The following is a 20673-nucleotide window of genomic DNA, read 5'->3' on the forward strand; positions in this document are numbered from 1 at the left end:
GAGAGGGAGGTTGTGAGTTTTGAGTTCCAAAAAATGTAGCTTAAAGTTTAAAGCTCAATATATAAAAACGTGGCACTTTACAGTGAACAGGAGGTCTATTTGTATTAAAAACAATAGATTGATTTTCCTTTAAATGTCTGGAAGAGCTCAAAAATACAAATGTCAAATGATATTTTCATTACCTTTTTTTTGTTGATCTAAATGTTACTGATTGTGTTAAATGGGCATATGATATCATCTCATATCGATCGCAGGCACCTGAATCTAATCGTATCGTATTGTATCGTGAGAGACTGTGTGATATCGGAAAATATCGTATCGTTGTCCAAAGAATCGATATTGTATCGTATCATGATGAAACTGGTGATTCCCACCCCTAATATATATATATATATATATATATATATATATATATATATATATATATATATATATATATATATATATATATTAATTATTATTATTATTATTATTTTGATCGGATCGAGAAAGATCGGTATCGGTAGATACTCAAAATCACATGATCGGGATCGGATCGGGAGCAGAAAATTGTGATCGGGACATCCCTAGTTATAGTATAATACGGCTATAAGGCCGTATTATAGGCCTAATTACCCCAGACCGATCTAAAAACATACTTATATTCACCACTAGGGGTGTAAAGGTACACGTATCCGTACCGAACCGTTTCAGTGTGTACCGTACCGTACCGAACGGCTGTGTAGTGTACCGAACGAATACAACGGTATGTTAACCACTAACACCGGGGGCTGTTTTTTTCACAATCTAATATATAAAAAAAAATACAAGTCGATTATTAATTTCAATATAGAATATTCGTTGACAGCCCTACAAGTACAATTAGTTACTGCACACTACATCACCCCTGAGTGGAACTAGCTCTACAAACAAGGTGACTTATTCCTATCTATCTAGCGTTGGCGTTGTTACAGAGGGCTGCGTCTAATGGCTGGCACTGAAAGTGTTAAGCTATCCTTTGCATGTTTGCATGTGTGCATGTGTGCGTGTGTCCATCTCACATCTAGGCTACAGATGTAAACTTCTAGTTTTTATCTTTGGCAGCCTAGGGCATGTGCACAAGTTGGTTGTGAGGGGCCTACAAATAGCCGGTCTCCCCAAAAGGAAGGCCAAGCAGTTAGCAAGGTACTGCTCAGTATCAGCTATTATAGGATGCCGCTCAATTTGGAGGAGGCGTTGTTTCCTTTACCCATGATTCGTGTCCGGACCGGTGTCTGACAAGTAGTTCAGCCATACTGTATGATGTAACAACGGTCTGCCGTCCATGCACTTTGTAACTGGGTGTTCTTTCATACTTTCTGACTGTGACAGTGTTTATGTCCTTTGTATGAGGCTTCCTTGTACTTCTGTTCATGTGGACATAAATAAGCATTTCAAGTGTGTGTGTGTGTGTGTGTGCGTGTGCGTGTGTGTGAGAGAGAGAACGCAAGTGAATTCTGTGGGGCACAACGCCTGTCCTTTAACTAGGTCACTTACAGGAGTGTGAGACAAACCTTGGTTTACCTTGGTTTCAAGAAAAGAGGAGGAAAATCTACACAGCCGCAGCAACAAAATATTAATTTTGATAACATTAATTATTACATGGCGTTTTAACATTCGCCGAAATGCTTGATTGTGATTGGTCAATAGCGCTCGGTTGCCCATAGCAGCGGTCCGTTATTTCTCGATAACGGACCGCTGCCAGGGGCAACCGAGCAATAATGACCGCTGTTCGCAGCTGGAGCAATCAAGCCCACTGACACACACTGCAATCAGACACACCTGCCGGCTGCCGGCGATAATAATAATAACTTTATTTGGGCTGACAGCGGAGCCACAGAACAACTGCGTCTGCATTTTTTATCTCATCTTGTCGATGGTGTAAAATGAATTAGGTATATTGTTAGTAAGTTAGCCATGTAATAAGCGGGATAATGTATAGCCTATACTCTGTCATTGTCGCAAAATAATTGACCTTCACTACGTTTAGAACACCTCTGCGAGGCGCCTCTGTATTCTAAACTCCGTGTCGGTCAATTATTTTGCGACAATGACCTCGTAGCTATACATTATCCCTTACTTATCAGTCAGTGGTCTTTGGCCTTTAGAATAGAATCTCCCTATTCGGTGTTAATATGGCTGTTAGAAACGACTGTAGCGTTAGCCTGGAGCACTGCTCCAAATACTACAAACTTGGTGGTGCTATTAGGACACACACATACACATACATGTATACACAAACACAAACACACACAGTACTCCTACATACACAATTAACACCTGCCATGGAGCGATGGTCATCTCAACCAGCACGTACACACACACAACCTTCTTGCCATCTCAATGTCATCTGTTCAAGCTGCATCTCTTCTTGACACAGCGATGATCACAGCAGTTGTTCACCATCAGAGTTCAGAGGATGGAGCCACATGACGACATTTCAGAGAAAAAACTAAAACACAACGCCACATTTTTCACCAGTCGTCGGCTGTCACTTTCAAAGTTCTCGACTTGGCGCTGTGCTGCGGTACCGAGCCGCTGTGGCCCAGTGGGGCGTGGTCCTCCACCCCCCCCCCCCCCCCGCAGAATGCAGCATCACTGCAGCTAGAACGCATTTCCACCACAGACTCCCCCCCCCCCCCCCTTCTGCTATCAGCTCCTATCAGCCATCAATAACTGTCCTAGACTGATTAACTCATTAGCATAGTTACTGAGATTTGTGGGGGGGGGGGGGGTTCCTATAGGGACAACTCGGATCAATGTCGACAACACTGACCTGACATTAGGACTGGGCGATATGGCCAAAATTTTTATCACGATAACGATATGATAATGTTCATATCACTATATCGATAATTATCGATATTGTTATCAATAGAAAAATTATTATTATTATTATTTTTTTAAACAACAAATGTATGTTTATTTTGCAGCAATTCTTTGTTGTTGCCGCCATCTTTAGTGTTACAGCCCCTCACACTCCAGTTATCAGGCTGCAGCTGGTTTGAAAGCAAAAGTAAACAGGCTTCTCTGCTGGCTGTGGCTCCAGGGGAGTTGAACAGTTCTGGCTCTGCTCGTTTCTTTTCTATCTTTTGGCACTTTTTTGGAGGACAAACCACCGCACATGTGCACCGTGACTCATGACTGGAGACTAACTCTGCTAGCACAGTGGTTCCCAAAGTGGGGGTCGCAAGTAGGGGTGGGAATCGGGAACCGGTTCCTAATAGTCCGATTCCTGGAATCACATGCCTCCGTGACTATCGATTCCTCTTATCGCTGCCATGTTTTTCCGACAGTTGCGCATTTTAAAACAATAACGTTAGCGCCACGCATGCAGCCATAGCAGACTATTTGATTCCTTGACTAGGAAAACCTAAATGAAAACTAATGCTTTCACTGTATAAATATTCTCCCATTTCATCCATTTTAGATGATCACAATAGACTGAGGCTGCAGCTAGTGGTTCTCGCACACCTCAGGAAATGCTAGCACAGCTGGGTAAACTGACTCAGGAAAAGGTGAACAAGTGTCACTAAATTTGTAAGGGCTCGAAATTGCGACCATTTTGGTGGGGGCTCAACAATAAATGACAATCAGAAATGTCAAGTTGCATGTTGTTATTCTAACCATCTTAGTTCTGTTGCATGACCTATCAGGAATCAATAAGGGAAACGATAAAGAATCGGATCGATAAGCAGAATCGATAATGGAATCGTATCGATAAAATCTGATCAATTCCCATCCCTAGTCGCGAGCAGCCGCGGGGGGGTCGTGAGATGATTTCCAGAATCGTTGCGTGTTTTGTTTTTTTTACAACATTTGTGATACCATCACACACTGGCATTTAAAGGGTACAAATTCAAAAATTCCTGCACCAGGGGCGGCTAGGTGGTGTAGTGGGCAAGGCGCTCGCCATCACCGCTGGAGACGCTGGGTTCAAATCTAGCTCTCGGCGTTGCCATCAGCTTGGCTGGTCGTTCATACTAACACAATTGGCAGTGTTAGGGGTGGGAAAGCTGATGGGTGGGTCCTGGGCGTTGTGAACGGCGACCCCTACAATTCGGTCGGGGCGCCTGCACAGCGAGGGTAGGATCTGGAGGGAGGTAGTGTGACCTTCCACACGTTACACTCTCCCGGTGAGAATCTGCGCTGCCAGGCTGGCTGCCGGCTGGCTGGCTGCACATGCGTCGGAGGAAAGCATGTGACAGTCTCCGGCCTCCCGGACCAACAGTAGGGGGGAGTGCGCAACAACCAGGAAGGGGGTTGGGAATTGGCATAACGACTAACAGTGGGATGGGAGAAAAATCGGAAAGGGGGGGGGGGGGGGGGGGGAGATAATAAAAAATTAAAAATTAAAAAATAAATCCTGCACCAGAATGCAGGAAATTAAATCTTTGTAACAAAAATAATCCTGGTGGAGGACCCCCAGAACCCCTGCTTAAAAAGTGGCCTGACTGGGGCTATATTTCACACTACATTTCCTGGCCTGAATGCTTTCCCCAGTCCGGCCCTGGTTAAAAGCCTCCAATGCTTATTAGTGTGTGTGCGTTTGAACCAGGGACCGAAACTAGAGAGCGCCAAGCGCCATTGGCGCTCAGTTTTTACGTTTGGCTCAATCAAATAGTCATGTGAAAACCGAAAATCATGATCCAATTCTTTAGCGGAGTTCTCACTCGCTGTCTCAGCACAGACATGCAGCGCACCGCGCACTGCTGCTGCTGCTCCTACCCCTGTATGCCTGCATGTAAACAGAGGCTATTGCCTCACCGTGACGTTAGTCTAGTCAGTGTGGGACCTTCGTGAGATAACGTTAGCTACCATTACAAAATGACCCAGTCAACTATTCACTTAGTATAATACATGAGGCATTGTGTAACGTTATCCAGCCGGCTAGCTACGGATAGCTCCCGACATCAACAAATCCTCCAGCAATAGTCCAGTGCATAATACCTCCGTTGGCTAGGTAGCTCACTAGTCACTACGAAATGTCGCAGTAAACTAAATAGTTCACTGAGGCGTTGTCCCAAACGCCATCCAGCAGTAGCTACAGATAGCTCCTGACATCAATGTCCTACAACAACATGCGTATTCGAGTCCCTGGCTTACATCGCATGAGTGAGGGCTGCTGAATAGGGTCCAGCTGTAGCTTAGGAGAATCATTTTGCATGCTGAATGTAGCCTTTAGGGTCCAGCTGCAGCGCCGGAGAAACCTTGCTGGAGCTGGAGGCCACTCGAGTATACACACAGACAGTGGAGCTGTTTGCAGATAGCGAGGTGGCGATGTCTCGCAGATAACACAATCACAAGTAAGATTATATAATATATATATTTTATTAAAAAAAATTATATAAAATAATAATAAAAAAAAATGTTATCAAAAAAAGTTGCCAGGTAAGAAATATGCTTGGCGGGTAGATTCTTCCCATCTACCCGCCACTGGCCGGTGAGTCAAAAAGTTAATTTCGCTCCCTGGTTTGAACATTTGCATGTTTCAACCATACATAAAAAAAATACTCCTACAACTCTTATATATAATACAATAATAGTGGGGGTCACGGCTCTCTGACATAGTCATTTCAGGGGTCGCGGCCTTAAAACTTTGGGAACCCCTGTGCTAGCACACATAGCCTACTGTGTACAGACGGTTTCAAACTGTATTTTAAAATAAATGAGAATAAAGAGAAAAAGTAAATCTCTATTTGGTCAGTATTGTCATTTGGACAAGCAAAGCCATTACTTTAAATTGCAGGCAAGAAAGACAAGTCTGTCCACTGTCTCTGTTTTAAAACTGCCATGTTGCAGGTCACAATACAAATAAAAAAGAATATTGATATTTCTTTTTATTATTGATCGATATCGATTATTAAAATATATCGAGATAATTATAGTTATCGTTTTATCGCCCAGCCCTACCTGACATCAGCCAGCAACACTGGCCTAACATTAATACAGCTAGCAACACTGCCCTGACATCAGCCAGCAACATTGACCTAACATTGATACAGCCAGCACCACTGACCTAACATTAATACAGCCAGCAACACTGACCTGACATCAGCCAGCAACACTGGCAGAACATTAATACAGCCAGCAACACTGACCTGACAGCCAGCAACATTGACCTACTGTAACATTAACACTTTCCGTGCCTGCCGTGTTTTCCTTTTTACCCCCTTGAATGCCGCCACCCCCTTCAATGATATAGCACTCGCATTTGTGAACGCATAATCTATGTCTTAAATTATGGCTATGTGTCTAATCTGGCCGTCGCTTATCAATGACTTGTTTGCAGTCAACATTGTCGAAACGGATTTTTTTTATTTTTTATTTTTAAATCGGTTCATTTCCGTTTTATACCATTTTGAAAATTGCTATTTTTTTTAAGTTTCAGGAAAATATAAAGATTATATGATAATCGCCTATACTGTACCTCCATTTATTTGTTCATGTTCAACAAATTTGTTAAGACATTCATAAAACATCTATAAATCATTTGCAGATGCTATTGTGTGCCCTAATCTGAAGTGAAGCCTATTCATCATTAACACTTTGATCGCCATGGGTTAAATTCATAATTTACCATCCCTCGCCAGCTCTATTTGTCTATGGAGAAGTTCCCCTTCTTTGCAGGGCTATAACTTTTTAAATTCTATTGCTAAATTGCCATTATTATGGCCCATTCAATGTCCTATATGTATTGTTCAGGGTGTAGCAACGTTAAACTTTTTCATTCACATATTCATACTAAAATATGGTCTAAACTTTAAAGTATAAGTATGTTTTTATCGTTTTCTGCAGCTTTCTCCAGAACTTGATTTAAAGCTCCAAATGCATTATATTGATGATGAAATACAGTTTGATAGCAATCGGTGCGAGATAAAAAATTTCAACTGGACGTGGTTCTAGAAGTTACTACGTGTCATCTGATGATGACCGGATGGGCGGGGGATCGTTTATAATTCCGTGGGCAGCGTTAGATGATTCATCCAGAGTGGGTCATATGTTCATCATAGCAGTGTATATGGAACACGTTAGAATATAACGCTGAATCTTACCGTGGCTTCCTCGCGCCGCTGGCAGATGAGCGTGGAACAGATTTTTTTCTATTATGGGATGGAGAAATGCCCGATCCATTTCCAGGTTGTATAATAGTATATACGTCCAAATCATGTTGTTTTTTCGAGTTATTTGCACCGATCGATGTTCACTGTGTCAAGACGGAGTCTCTCTAACGATAGCGAGTGCCCGGACCACATATGGATGAGCACTTCCGGTTCAAAGGCTCATTTCCGGTTGGCGATCTGCCGATCGGCCACCAGGTGGCGCTCTTGAACCGCTAGAGAGTTGAGTGGAGCTTTGCAGTGTGTCTCAGGGCTCCGGAGGGGAAATATGATTTCGATCACAGATTTTTGAAATATTGACATCAAAGACGAGTTACGGCGTCTTCGGCAGATTGAGCATGGCTAGGAATGACGTCTTAACTCGTCCCCGGCGATCATAGTGTTAACAAATGTCTAATACAGTTAATTATTTGTTTACTTTTTCATCACCTGTTACATATATATAAACAATATCTATTGTTTACACTTGAAAAGTGTATTTTTATTTTGTCACAATATTATTTGAAAAATATTGTGTAAAATGTAACTGTATTTCTGAGTTGCAGTACTTAAAAACATTAAATGGACTGTTATATCTTATTCAGTTGTGGACATTTATTCATTCCCACTTATTAGACACTATTTCTGATGGTAAAATGAGCATAAAAAGCATATATTAAATATATATTAAAACGGAAAAAAACTAGGGCGGTCAGGTGGCGTAACGGAGATTGCGTTCGTCACCAAACCCCGGAGCGGCTAGATTCGCCTGTTCGAATCCAGCTCACAGCTCCGGGGTTGTCACCAGCTTGGCTGGCCGTTCACACTAATACAATTGGCAGTATTAGAGGGTGGGAAAAGCTGGCGGGGTGGGTCCGGGTCGTTGTAAACAGCGACTCCTACAGTTCGGTCGGGGCGCCTGCTAAGCGCGGATAGGACTCGAGTGGGATAGTGGGATCCTTCCACACGCTACGCCCTCTCAATGAGAATCCGCGCTGCCAGGTGAAAAGAAGCGGTTGATTGGCTGGATGTGTGTCGGAGGAAGCACGTGATAGCCTCCACTCTCCCAGACCAACTGTGGGGGGTAAGTGCGCAGCGACCAGGAAGGGGATTGGGAATTGGCATAACGACTAACATTGGGATGGGAGAAAATCGGAGGAAAATGGACGGGGAAAAAGATCAAAAAAAAAGAAAAAAACGGAAAAAAAACTGAATTTGGGAACAAATAAAATGGAATTTGGAAAATAATAAAACGGATTTCATATGGCTCTACATTAATACAACCAACAACACTGACCTAACATTAATACAACCAACAACACTGACCTAACATTAATACAGTCAACAGCACTGACATCACATCAGATTCAGCCAGCAACACTGACCTAACATTAATGCAGCTAACAACACTGACCTGACATCAGCCAGCAACACTGACCTAACATTAATACAGTCAACAACACTGACCTAACATTAACTCAATGGACGCCAAGGGGGCGCTGTTTACTTTCTGGTTAGAACGCCATCGCTGTAATGCAATGGGGAGAATGCCAAACTTGCGAGTGCTAAAACTGCATGAAATATTATAGCTATGGATCTAATAAACACGTCGATTGTCAGTGAGTTTCTTCCAGTCAACATGCAAAAAACAGATTTTTTCCATACATACATTTCCGTTTTATACCGTGGTGAATAGTGAATAGTTCCAGAGCGATTCTGTCTAATCTCAAGAAACTCAAGCAAACCGTGCTTCAATGCATTTCCTTAGAAATCATGCCATTTGTCGCTTGATTTATGAATCGTTCTGAAAATAACGCTAGATTATCGGTATTATATGTGTCCTGATGCACGAACAGAAGCAGGGGTTGAAAAGTCACTTCCCTGCGCCTTGGTCGCAACCAACCGCACGCACACACACACGTGATCGTTATAAAAGAAACATCGGATTAACCAAAGATTGGTCCTTACCTCACATCTGATGTACTGCAAAAAGATGAATCAAATTCCTGATCGCCATTCCAAATATTGATCACGTTTATTGATCCAACGTTATATGTCCAAAACGCATAATCCACGCTGCTCCCAGTATCCCCAGTCCATGTGTTATAACGATACTACATGCCCAGGAAGGAAAACCTGGACCGGACTTCTTAGATCAGCGTACAGCCCAAGGGGGAGGGATTCCAATGATGTGCAATACCGGCCGGAAGGCGTTAGGCGGCGGTATTGGCCTTCTGCAAGCTCAGACCCATTCCCAATGATAACATCAGGCTGGATGGATGAAAAATGTATGGATATAGCGAATAAAAGAAATAACGATTAAACCCCGACTTTTCTCGTGAATGGTGCTGAATGAGTTAATACAACCAACAACACTGACCTAACATTAATGCAGCCAGCAACACTGACCTAACATTAATTCAGATCCACATAGTTTGAGATCTTTATGTTGGGAAGAAGTGGGTGGAAAGTTAAAAGCCTGGCTTTATCTCTCTTCTGTTTCTCACAAACACACACAATACACACACACACACACCTTCTAGCATGAGTATAGCAGTCTTTAACAAGTCTAGGATTGGAGGAGCACTGCTTCACACTTTCAGTCAAAGACCTTGGATTCTAATCATACTCCTTCTCACTTGCCTTTTCTGCATATGCGTGTGTGAGCATACACGCATGTGTGTGTGTGTGTGTGTGTGTGTGTGTGTGTGTGTGTGTGTGTGTGTGTGTGTGTGTGTGTGTGTGTGTGTGTGTGTGTGTGTGTGTGTGTGTCTGGGGAGTGGCGCTATGGACGTCACTGTTGGGACGTCTGGATTAATCTCATCCAGCCACGCAGAGATAATACACACACACACACACACACACACACACACACACACACACACACACGGGTCAATGCAAAGTTGCCACACATATACAGGTCAATGCAATGTGGCTGCACAATCAGAAAGCAGACAGAGCAAACATTCAGAACAAGATGGCGAGAGCGAGACAGAGACAGAGAGAGAAAGAAAGAGAGCGAGAGAGAATAGGAGTGAGACGAAGAAAGAGAGAGATATTGGCTGAGAGCATCAGGACAAATCTGGTTGGTGAGGTCCAGATCATGAGGAAGTAACATCTGAATGGTATTGTAATCTGTACACTATGTTGTGTTGTTAGTCCAGTATGCTATGGAGGCTGCAGTAAGACAGAACCTCATTTGAACCATCACGATTCAACTCAGTAATCACACTTCCATATTGCATATTAACCTCATGATCAATCTTGCTTTTTTGTTAAAATAAGTGGTCTAAATTTTTTTAATAATAGCTCAGCCATCACTGATATAGAGTGTTTGGTCAATGGTCAGTAACATGGGTCTCCCAGTTCCTCCGCTCTGTAGTAAAGAGAAAATAAATTGTATGGCATCCCGTTCCCACTTTATCCAATCAGAAGAGAGAACTCCACACTGTAAACATTATCTGACAAAAATAAGAATAGAAACCATTTTAAGCAAAAAAACAAGTAAAATAATCAGTGCAGTAAGCAAATGTGTAGGGTTCTCTCTCCTCATTGGATAAAGTGGGAAGGGATACCAGAAAATGTGTTTTCTGTTTACTGAAGAACAGAGGGACTGGGATACCCATGCTACTGACCAAACACTTTATATCAGTGATGGCTGTTGGAATGTAGGGCTATTTAACACTTATTTTAACAAGAAAATACCACTTACAGCACCTTAAAAATAAATATATATATATATATATATATATCTAAAATAAACAAGTCACTGATTTCCTGTGACTGGGTTTTGCTTCGTAGAAAGTGTGCAGCGGTAACAAAAGGTTGCATGATTCAGTTGCTCCCAGTTCAGTCTTGCATGTAATTCTAGCCTATGGCTTATTTCATATAGCTCAGAGAGAGAAAGAGAGATGAACCACACCCAATCCAACACTCACCGCACCCCCTGTTCCATATCACAAGAAATGTTTCCTTTTAAAAGCGGAAACGAAACCCACACTCGCAAACGCAGTGGAGTTTAAGTCAAAGTTCATGGTGACCCTTCTAAGAATAAGACAGGCAATTTCACATCCTCTTTCACACGCAGCAACCCGGTGTAACACACATAATGTGTCATTGTATGTGGAAGACAATGAGCCTACTGGAAATTTTGTAAAAGTGTGTTAGTGTACGCACGTCCATGCCTACGTGAGACAAAACTCTTCAGTTACCAGTACACCTCTGGACTTCTGACAACAGGGAGAGGTGGGGTGTGTGTGTCTGTGGGGGGGGTTCCTAATGACTCCACGAAAATACAAATATACACCAACCAATATATTAAACGTTAGCTAGTTAAAAATGCAACAAATTGCCAATGATTCTGACATCCAGAGTAATAATGAGGAGATGGCTAATCCCATTCAACTCAATGTTGAGCAAACTGAATTCACGTGCTACACAGTGATGTAATGACCCTTCCTTCTTTTATAGTTTCCTTGATAATCCGGATCTATCAAACGGCCCCACATTCCAAACGGTCCACATGGCGTACCGCTTATAATTCACTCTTCGTTCACAAAGAGGAGATAATTGCAGCAGGCCGAGTGGTCCTGGGGGAGCAGGCTGGAGAGCAGCACTGGCAACGGTCCCTCTTCAACACAGGCTGAAACTACTGTTTAGGCTTGGAGGGGGGGGGGGGGGGTGCACCACTTTGAATGAAGGGTGCGCTGCATTTACAACACACAAGACAAAATGAGAGCAAATAATTGTTTTATCTCGATTATCTTGACCCCCTCCCCAGTTAAAAAAAATAAAAATAAAAAGGCAGTGAGGGACCCTCTCGATAAACCACCCCAACCATAATAATTTATAATATAATAAAAATATAATAATATTGAAACCATGAAATATCTACAGCAAGAATCCTGGGTCTCAATGAATCCAAAATGTCAATGTGGTTAGAAGTGGTGGAGAGAATAAAAGCTAGCTTATAATGGTAGTGTCTGGTTAGGTGCGAGGGATAGTGGAGGTACTTCTCAAGGTGGGGTCCGGGAGGGGGGGGTTCGAGCTGAGCATATGTGTGTAGGTTTTTTTTTTTTAGATAACAGGTATTAGGGGTATATCTTATATAAGACAACTAACTATAATGTGATCTCATTGGATGTGCCCTGACAATTAATGCTTGTATATCTTATCGTGTGTTGTCATGTTTGTTTATATGTTTGTTTAAAAAATAATAAAAAAATAAAATACAAAATAATAATAATAATAATAATAATAATAATAATAATAATAATAATAATAATAATAATAATAATAATAATAATAATAATAATAATAATAATAATAATAATAATAATAATAATAATAATAATAATAAGGGTAGGGGGTTACTGGGTCAATAGAAATGTCCCATTGTTTGCACAAGGTTCGAGTCATCATTCTGGATGCTGTTTGCTTTGGCAGACTTGTGGGTAGCAAGCAGACATCATGACAAGGTCCCAGCTGTCATTTAGAGGCCACTGCTTGGATGCAGGTGGGACAGTGAGTTGGGTGTTAAGTGTGGGTGTTGATTGATTGATTGATTGAAAAGTTTATTAACAGATTGCAGAATGGGTACAGTACAGTAGGCCTACAGCTCAATACATACAATTCGCTGCTGTCGGGACAAAACCTCATAACTCCATTTTTTGAAAAAAAATTTATTATATAAATCAACTCCGTAGATCATCCTCCATATGTGTGTGTGGGTTTTACAAAGTTTAAACAATGGGAAAGCATTCAACCGATCATCTGTCTAAACCTCCTAACTCTATTCACCCTCAAATCTGTGTTAGTTTTTTTCATCTGCTGAAAAGTTGGGTTTTTGGAGTTATGAGGTTTTGTCCCGACAGCAGCGAATTGTTAAGGGGATGCAGACCAGAGAAAGACTTTCGTCTTGTTTACATCAGGGTCCCCCATTTTCAATTCATCATAACATATATGACATACAAGACATACAGATAGACAGTACTGCTACATCTATACATTTATGACATATCAGATTTGCAAATACAGTACTGTTTGTGATACAAAAGTGTCCAGAAAAGGAGTGTATATACATTTGGCGTAGAAACTGTACATTGGAGGAGGTTGGATGGGTGGGGTGGGGTTGGGTGAGGGCTGTACATTGGAGGTGGGGGGGGGGGGGGGGTTGGGTAGGAGACACACACACATTTTACACTGTACATTGGAATACTGACAAAGCCTTACTTGGTCATTTACTGTACAACTAGGTTAGGACATTTGTAGGGGCCAGTTTCGAATTGCAGTCTCACGTAGGTGTTTTTTGAGAGTGTTTTTGAAAGTGGGTAGTGATTCACATTCCTTACAGCTTTAAGTAGGGCGTTCCACATTGATGTGGCATAATTGCGAAACGTGTTTAGTCCCTTGTTTGAGCCGAATCTGGGTTTTACATGATTTGTGGAGCTCCCTCTGGTGTTGTGATTGTGGTATTCACTGACCTTTGGGAAGTATTTTGACATGTACATGGGTACCTTGGTCGCGTAGTGTATCTTGTAGACCAGGCCCATTGCAAGTTGCTGTACTCTGTCGTCTACTCTAAGCCATCCTAGGTTGTCAAAGTGGGCAGGGGTGAGGTGGGTTCTGGGAGTCAGGTCAAGTAGTAGTCTGACTAGCTTGTTTTGAGATGTTTGTAATTTGTTTTTTAGTGCCTTTGAGGTGCTTTGGTACCATGAGGTGCAAGCATAGTCGTAGTACCCTTGAATGAGTGCTCCTGCTAGAGTCTTCAGGGTATTCTTGTTTACCAGAGAGGAGATCCGGTACAAGAATCGCGTTCGTTGGTTGACTTTTTTTATTACATTGGATGCCATTTTGTCAAAGGAAAGATTAGCCTCGATGGAACCCAGGTAGGTAATTTCATCTTTCCTTGTGATAATATTGTGTGTGTGTGTGGGGGTCATTGCAGCCGAGGCTGAATTGGAAAGGCATGTAGGAATGCGAGATGTGCCGCCACTGCCAGTTCTTACTGAATTATAAACAGGAGTTTTTGTTTGGAGGAATTTGAGCTTTGGAACAAATGGCTTTGATCTGTCCTATTGTAACCCGCTACCTTTCACCCCCAAGTGTTGAAATCGTCTAACTGAGATTGCATAAACCGGAGTTTGAAGGTCCGAAACACTTGTTCTGAAGTTACATAATCCTTTGCCACAGAATTCCTCACAACGGAGGGGTAGGCATTGGTTCAACTAAATGTTAGAGGATGACATCACATAACACAAATACCGTCTCAAGAGATGAGAAAATCTCTCTCACACACCACACCTCTTGACTTCCCCATTAGTTAATCAGACCCACCCTTAGCTTTATGGAGTCTTACACTTCCCACAGGTCGTCTCAAATAATAAAAAGACAGTCATCATAATTGCTTACCTTGACAAATAAAGAGGACAACGCCTGTAGATTATTGGGAGCAGATCCTGCATCTTGATCTCTACATGTCACCGGCTGGTGAAAAGATAAAGACAGTCTTCCTGAAGCATTCACAGCAGACATGGGACTATAATAGCCGGTAACTACAGACATTGTAGAGAATAGCATAGCATGACGCGGCGAAAAGTGTCTACATAATATGTAGCGCTTCAAAGGGTGGGGCCGCCGCCTCATGGAATTCGCTCTATCTGCCTCCAGCTGAAATTAAAGATAGTCACTAAACGGGCTTATAGCGGAGGGCAAGTAGCCATATGGAAAAGGGAAGACAGATTAAGCGTATCCGTATGGCATGACTGCTCGATATTTCCATAGTCGCCTATTAGGCTACTGTAATAGGTAATAGCCCCCAACTCTTCCATTCCGTAACGTTAGCCTGGTTGAATTCAGATCCATTCAACGCCCAGACATTCGGAAATAACACCTCCGCCCATCCCGTCCGAGTACCCAATGTTCTCGGATTCCATATGAATTTTAGCATAGGGATCAACAATGTCACAGCTGACCAGTGACCAGTATTCTGGAAACACGAATGGGACAAACTAGACCAGTCTTGATAAAAATCTTGATTTAAACCCTACCGGCTAAATGAAAATGGATTATTGGCAATGCCTAGAATATAATAAGTCAATATCACAAGATTCTTAACCTTACGCTCTGCGTTTCGTCGTCACTTTAAAGTTTTCTAAATGTAGGCTATGTGGATAAATGCACTTACTTTGTTTCAGGTAAATCCGTAACTTGGTCCCTATTGCGTTGCAATCGACAGCAGCAGCAGCCCTTGTCAGAGATGCGAAACTTATTGCGCTCGAGTGAGATGTGATGTTTTTAGGCGAGGAGCGCTCTGTGCACCAGCGCGCCCCCCCCCCCACGCCCAGTAGCCAGCCTATGGCACCGTTGACGTTCTATTCATCAAGGCTCATAGCTACTGTAAAGTTGCCACGTCCATTTCCATTTTTTTGAGAATCATGAAACGAATAAGGCTATATAGCACAAACCGCTGTATACACAAAAAGGCTATTTCGCTATGTCACACTCTATACTGCGTCTGCGAGGACTCGAGCGGAAAGGTGCGCACGTCAAGATTATACATTAAGATTTGTTATGTAACTGACACTGCTGGCACTATATGACTGTGCAGAACCAGGAAAAGCCGTGGATATATAGAACTTCAAATCGGGTCGACTTTTTCCTCTCCATGTAGGCTGTTTTTTTTACATTTGTTGCAAGCCGAGACCTTTTAGGGGACGACTAGCCTATATAGCCACACCTTAACTATCAATCCATTTTTTCCTCTGACAGTTCCAGAGCTTGTCTACGAGAGGAAAGCGTACAGCTCGTTATAGAGCATTCCAGTATAGAGCATTCCAACATAACTTAACCAATAATAAAAAATTATAATAATTGAGAAAAAAAAGAATAGATAATCAGACGCCCTAGTTTAACTATCCTAGTAGAGTTCGCCAGTTCCCTCTTCTCTCGCCGCGCGTCTCCCCCAGTCTTTCTGTCGTCCAACTCTCTTCTCCTTCAAACCCGGCTTCTCACCCCGATCAGCTGGCAGCGCTGTGACGTCACCAGGAGCAGTTGGGCCAATCAAACTCAAACAGGAAAAGAACACCGATGACGCCCTCCGCCCATCCGTATTGAGTGACAGGGCGCCTCCGCCAATGGTGTTGCGAAAACGAATGTGGACGCAAGAGATAGCGACCAATGACATCGTATCCACCCAGTGGAGGAGTCACCCTCCCGACCTATTAGGTACTTTTGAGTAGTAAAGTACTGTAGCCTACTCAGAAAAGGTACTGTGTAGGTGCCCAGAAGAACATTTTTACATTTATTTAGCATTTTTAGGTAGTGGGGGTAATTATGGTTATGGTCAGGGCTAGGTTTATAAACAACATTTAATTAAAGTTAAAATACCAGTGTTTTCTTTATACCTGTATCACTGTACATAATACTACTACTGTACATACATCAGATTAGCATTATTAGCCTACTTAGTTAAATTAGTTGTACTAATTTATATATACTCCAGTTTAATCACTTGTACATTGTATATTGTTAATGCACTTTACTGTTACATTTGCACTCTGGTTAGATGTCAACTTCTTTCCGTTGTACAGTACTGTACGATGACAATACATTTTAATCTAATCTAATCCAAAATCATAACGACTTGCAGTTTTGCAGCTTGGCCAGAAATACTAACCACGCCCCAATAAAAGGCAGATGACCCCGTCCGATCTAGTATCAAGCTACTAATGACTGAGAACTGTTTATGGTCTAGCCCACCAGACTACCAAATTAAACTAGTTTTACACACAAAAGAAAATAGGCAAAGTGTCATGTACAAAGGTCTGATGACCATATAAAATATACCTGGAGTGGGCTGTACATGAAAGCAGCCCGTCCAGTAAGGTGCTTTAAGCACAGTAGGCAAGTAAACAAACAAATTAGTTTTCCAAAAGGTAAATGATATTTATTATAGTGCAAAAGAGGGGAATAAAACCCACAACAAAGACAAACAAGGAAAAAAGGTAGGGGAGAACAAACAGGAATATCTAATCAAACAAACAGTCAAACACTAAACACACAACCACATGCCACGTGGTTGGCAGTCTGGGAACTACCCAGCCATAAGATAATTAGGGCTATTAAAAATAACCACAAGTGTCATAAGACACAATCAAGCTTACCTGGTTATACAAAGAAACACCACTCTAACCATGTAGCTCATAGTGTAGGATGAACACCGCTTTAACCCTAATGCTTAGAGTGTAGGATGAATCACCACTCTAACCATATAGCTCACAGTGTAGGATGAATCTAAAATGGCCAACAATATAAATACTCCACACAGAGTGGCAAATGGCAAAACAGGGCCAACAGTATATATACTCCACACAGGGTTTGGTCCACGCAGGCAGCACATAATTAATAGTCCACACACAGTGGCAATTGGCATAAAAAGGCCAATACAATAATCCACTCCATAGTGGCAAACAGAGGCAACCTCACTCCACTTGGTCACTGGCAAATGACACAGTGATGCACCCAGGAGTGTCACATGCCACACTGTAAAAATGTTCACCGTAAAGTTACAATAGTTTACAGGCAATATTTTGCATGACTTTTACAGTAAAATTCACAATAATTTACTGTGAATGGCTTCAGAGCAATGTGTTGTAATTTCACAGTAATGGTAGTACAATACATTGTTGTAATTTCACAACTTCTTACTGTAAGAAATTACTGTGATATCACATTATTTTGTTGTATATATATTACAGCAATGTATTGTGACTTCACAACATCATATTGTAAGAAATTACTGTGATATTACAATAGTTACTGGCAATGTGTTGCATGACTTTTACAGTAAGATTCACAATATTTTGTTGTATATATATTACAACAATGTATTGTGACTTCACAACATCAAATTGTAAGAAATTACTGTGATATCACATTATTTTGTTGTATATATATTACAACAATGTATTGTGTATTTACAATAGCCTACATGTATTTTTGTAGTCCAGCTCCAGTACACTTCCTGAAGGTCACACTTTGGTTTCCTGTCGTGATTAATCACGTCATCCTATTGTATCTTGACATGAAACTATTGTATGAACTTCCTCCAGAAGTATACTGGAGCTGGGGACTATAGAGTTATGCATGTCTATCATTGTAAATTGACTGTTATTTTGCCAAATTATATAATATAATAATTATTATTTTTCAATTATTTTGTTGGCAAGTTTTTTGCATTACTTTCAGACTTGCCAACAAAATAATTGAATAATAATAATTATTATATTATATAATTATAAATAATTTGGCAAAATAACTGTCAATTTACAATGGTATGCATAACTGTATAGTCCCCAGCTCCAGTATACTTCTGGAGGAAGCTCATACAATAGTTTCCTGTCAAATACTATTGGATGACGTGATTAATCATGACAGAAAACCAAAGTGTGAGCTTCTGCCAGGAAGTATACTGGTGGACTTAAAAAATGCACGTAGGCTATTGTACATTAAAAACAACAGTCCAAAAGCACAAATGAGGTAAGCCGGCATTTATTGTCAAAAGACAGAATTATTACAAATAATTATATACAAGAATTACACAAGGTAAGCCGGCATTTATTGTCAAAAGACAGAATTATTACAAATAATTATATACAAAGAATTATATTCTTATTCTTGAAATGGTAAATGGCTGTTTTCTTTTTTACAATTTGTGCACATTTTACCCATAGGAAAATCCTGCTCGTTGTACAAGTATCGCAGAGAAAATTCAAAGGTACTCACAGTTGCATGAGAGTTTCGGACAGAGAAACGCAATGGTTTGAAAGCTCGGCGTTGCTAATAAACATTTTAAATATTATTTTATAAACTGCTGGTCAACACTGCTCAAAACGGCTTTAGATGACTGATGCGCCTTGCACATCGAGCGTTTCGCCAGTTCTTCAGAGTTAATTATGGGATTTTATTGTCAAAAGACAGAATTATATTACAAAGAATTATATTCTTATTCTTGAAATGGTAAATGGCTGTTTTCTTTCTTCTTTTATATACAAATTGTGCACATTTTACCCATAGGAAAATCCCATATTAACTCTGAAGAACTGGTCCTCTGTGAAACGCTCGTTGTACAAGTATCGCAGAGAAAATTCAAAGGTACTCACAGTTGCACGAGAGTTTCGAACAGAGAAACGCAATGGTTTGAAAGCTCTGCGTTGCTAATAAACATTTAAAATATTATTTTATAAACTGCTGGTCAACACTGCTCAAAACGGCTTTAGCTGACTGATGCGCCTTGTATGACGAGCGTTTCGCCAGTTCTTCAGAGTTAATTATGGGATTTTATTGTCAAAAGACAGAATTATTATAAAGAATTATATTACAAAGAATTATATTCTTATTCTTGAAATGGTAAATGGCTGTTTTCTTTTTTACAATTTGTGCACATTTTACGCATAGGAAAATCCCGCTCGTTGTACAAGTATCGCAGAGAAAATTCAAAGGTACTCACTAGGGATGCTCGATATTGGCTTTTTTACCGATACCGATATTCCGATATTGTCCAACTCTTAATTTCCGATACCGATATCAACCGATATCAACCGATACCGATATATGCAGGGTTTCCCCGTCCAAAAAACGTAATAATTTCAGGTAACTAATAATTTCACTGGATATATATATAACAAATAATGTTATTGTTTTTTTTTGTTTTTAAACCGATACCGATATTTTCCGATATCACATTTTACTGCCGATATCGGCCGATAATATCGGTCGGCCGATAATATCGGACATCCCTAGTACTCACAGTTGCATGAGGGTTTCGGACAGAGAAACGCAATGGTTTGAAAGCTCGGCATTGCTAATAAACATTTTAAATATTATTTTATAAACTTCTGGTCAACACTGCTCAAAACGGCTTTAGCTGACTCATGCGCCTTGTATGACGAGCGTTTCGCCAGTTCTTCAGAGTTAATTATGGGATTTTATTGTCAAAAGACAGAATTATTACAAAGAATTATATTACAAAGAATTATATTCTTATTCTTGAAATGGTAAATGGCTGTTTTCTTTTTTACAATTTGTGCACATTTTACCCATAGGAAAATCCCATATTAACTCTGAAGAACTGGTCCTCTGCGAAACGCTCGTTGTACAAGTATCACAGAGAAAATTCAAAGGTACACAGTTGCACGAGAGTTTCGGACAGAGAAACGCAATGGTTTGAAAGCTCGGCGTTGCTAATAAACATTTTAAATATTATTTTATAAACTGCTGGTCAACACTGCTCAAAACGGCAAAACTAAGACAAAGTAAAATGGTAAATGGCTGTTTTTTTTTTTTTTTTTTTTTTTTACAATTTGTGCACATTTTACCCATTCACACACCGACGGCAGTGGCAACCATGCAAGGTGACAACCTGCTCATCGGGAGCATGTAGGGGTTAAGTGTCTTGCTCAAGGACACATCGACACTCTGCCCGGGGAGGAGCGGGAATCTCCGGATTGCCAGACGACTGCTCTACCTCCCGAGCCACTGTCGCCATGAAACTAGT

This window comes from Notolepis coatsorum, assembly GCF_963971535.1.
Source record: "Notolepis coatsorum genome assembly, chromosome: 1".
NCBI lineage: Eukaryota > Metazoa > Chordata > Actinopteri > Aulopiformes > Paralepididae > Notolepis > Notolepis coatsorum.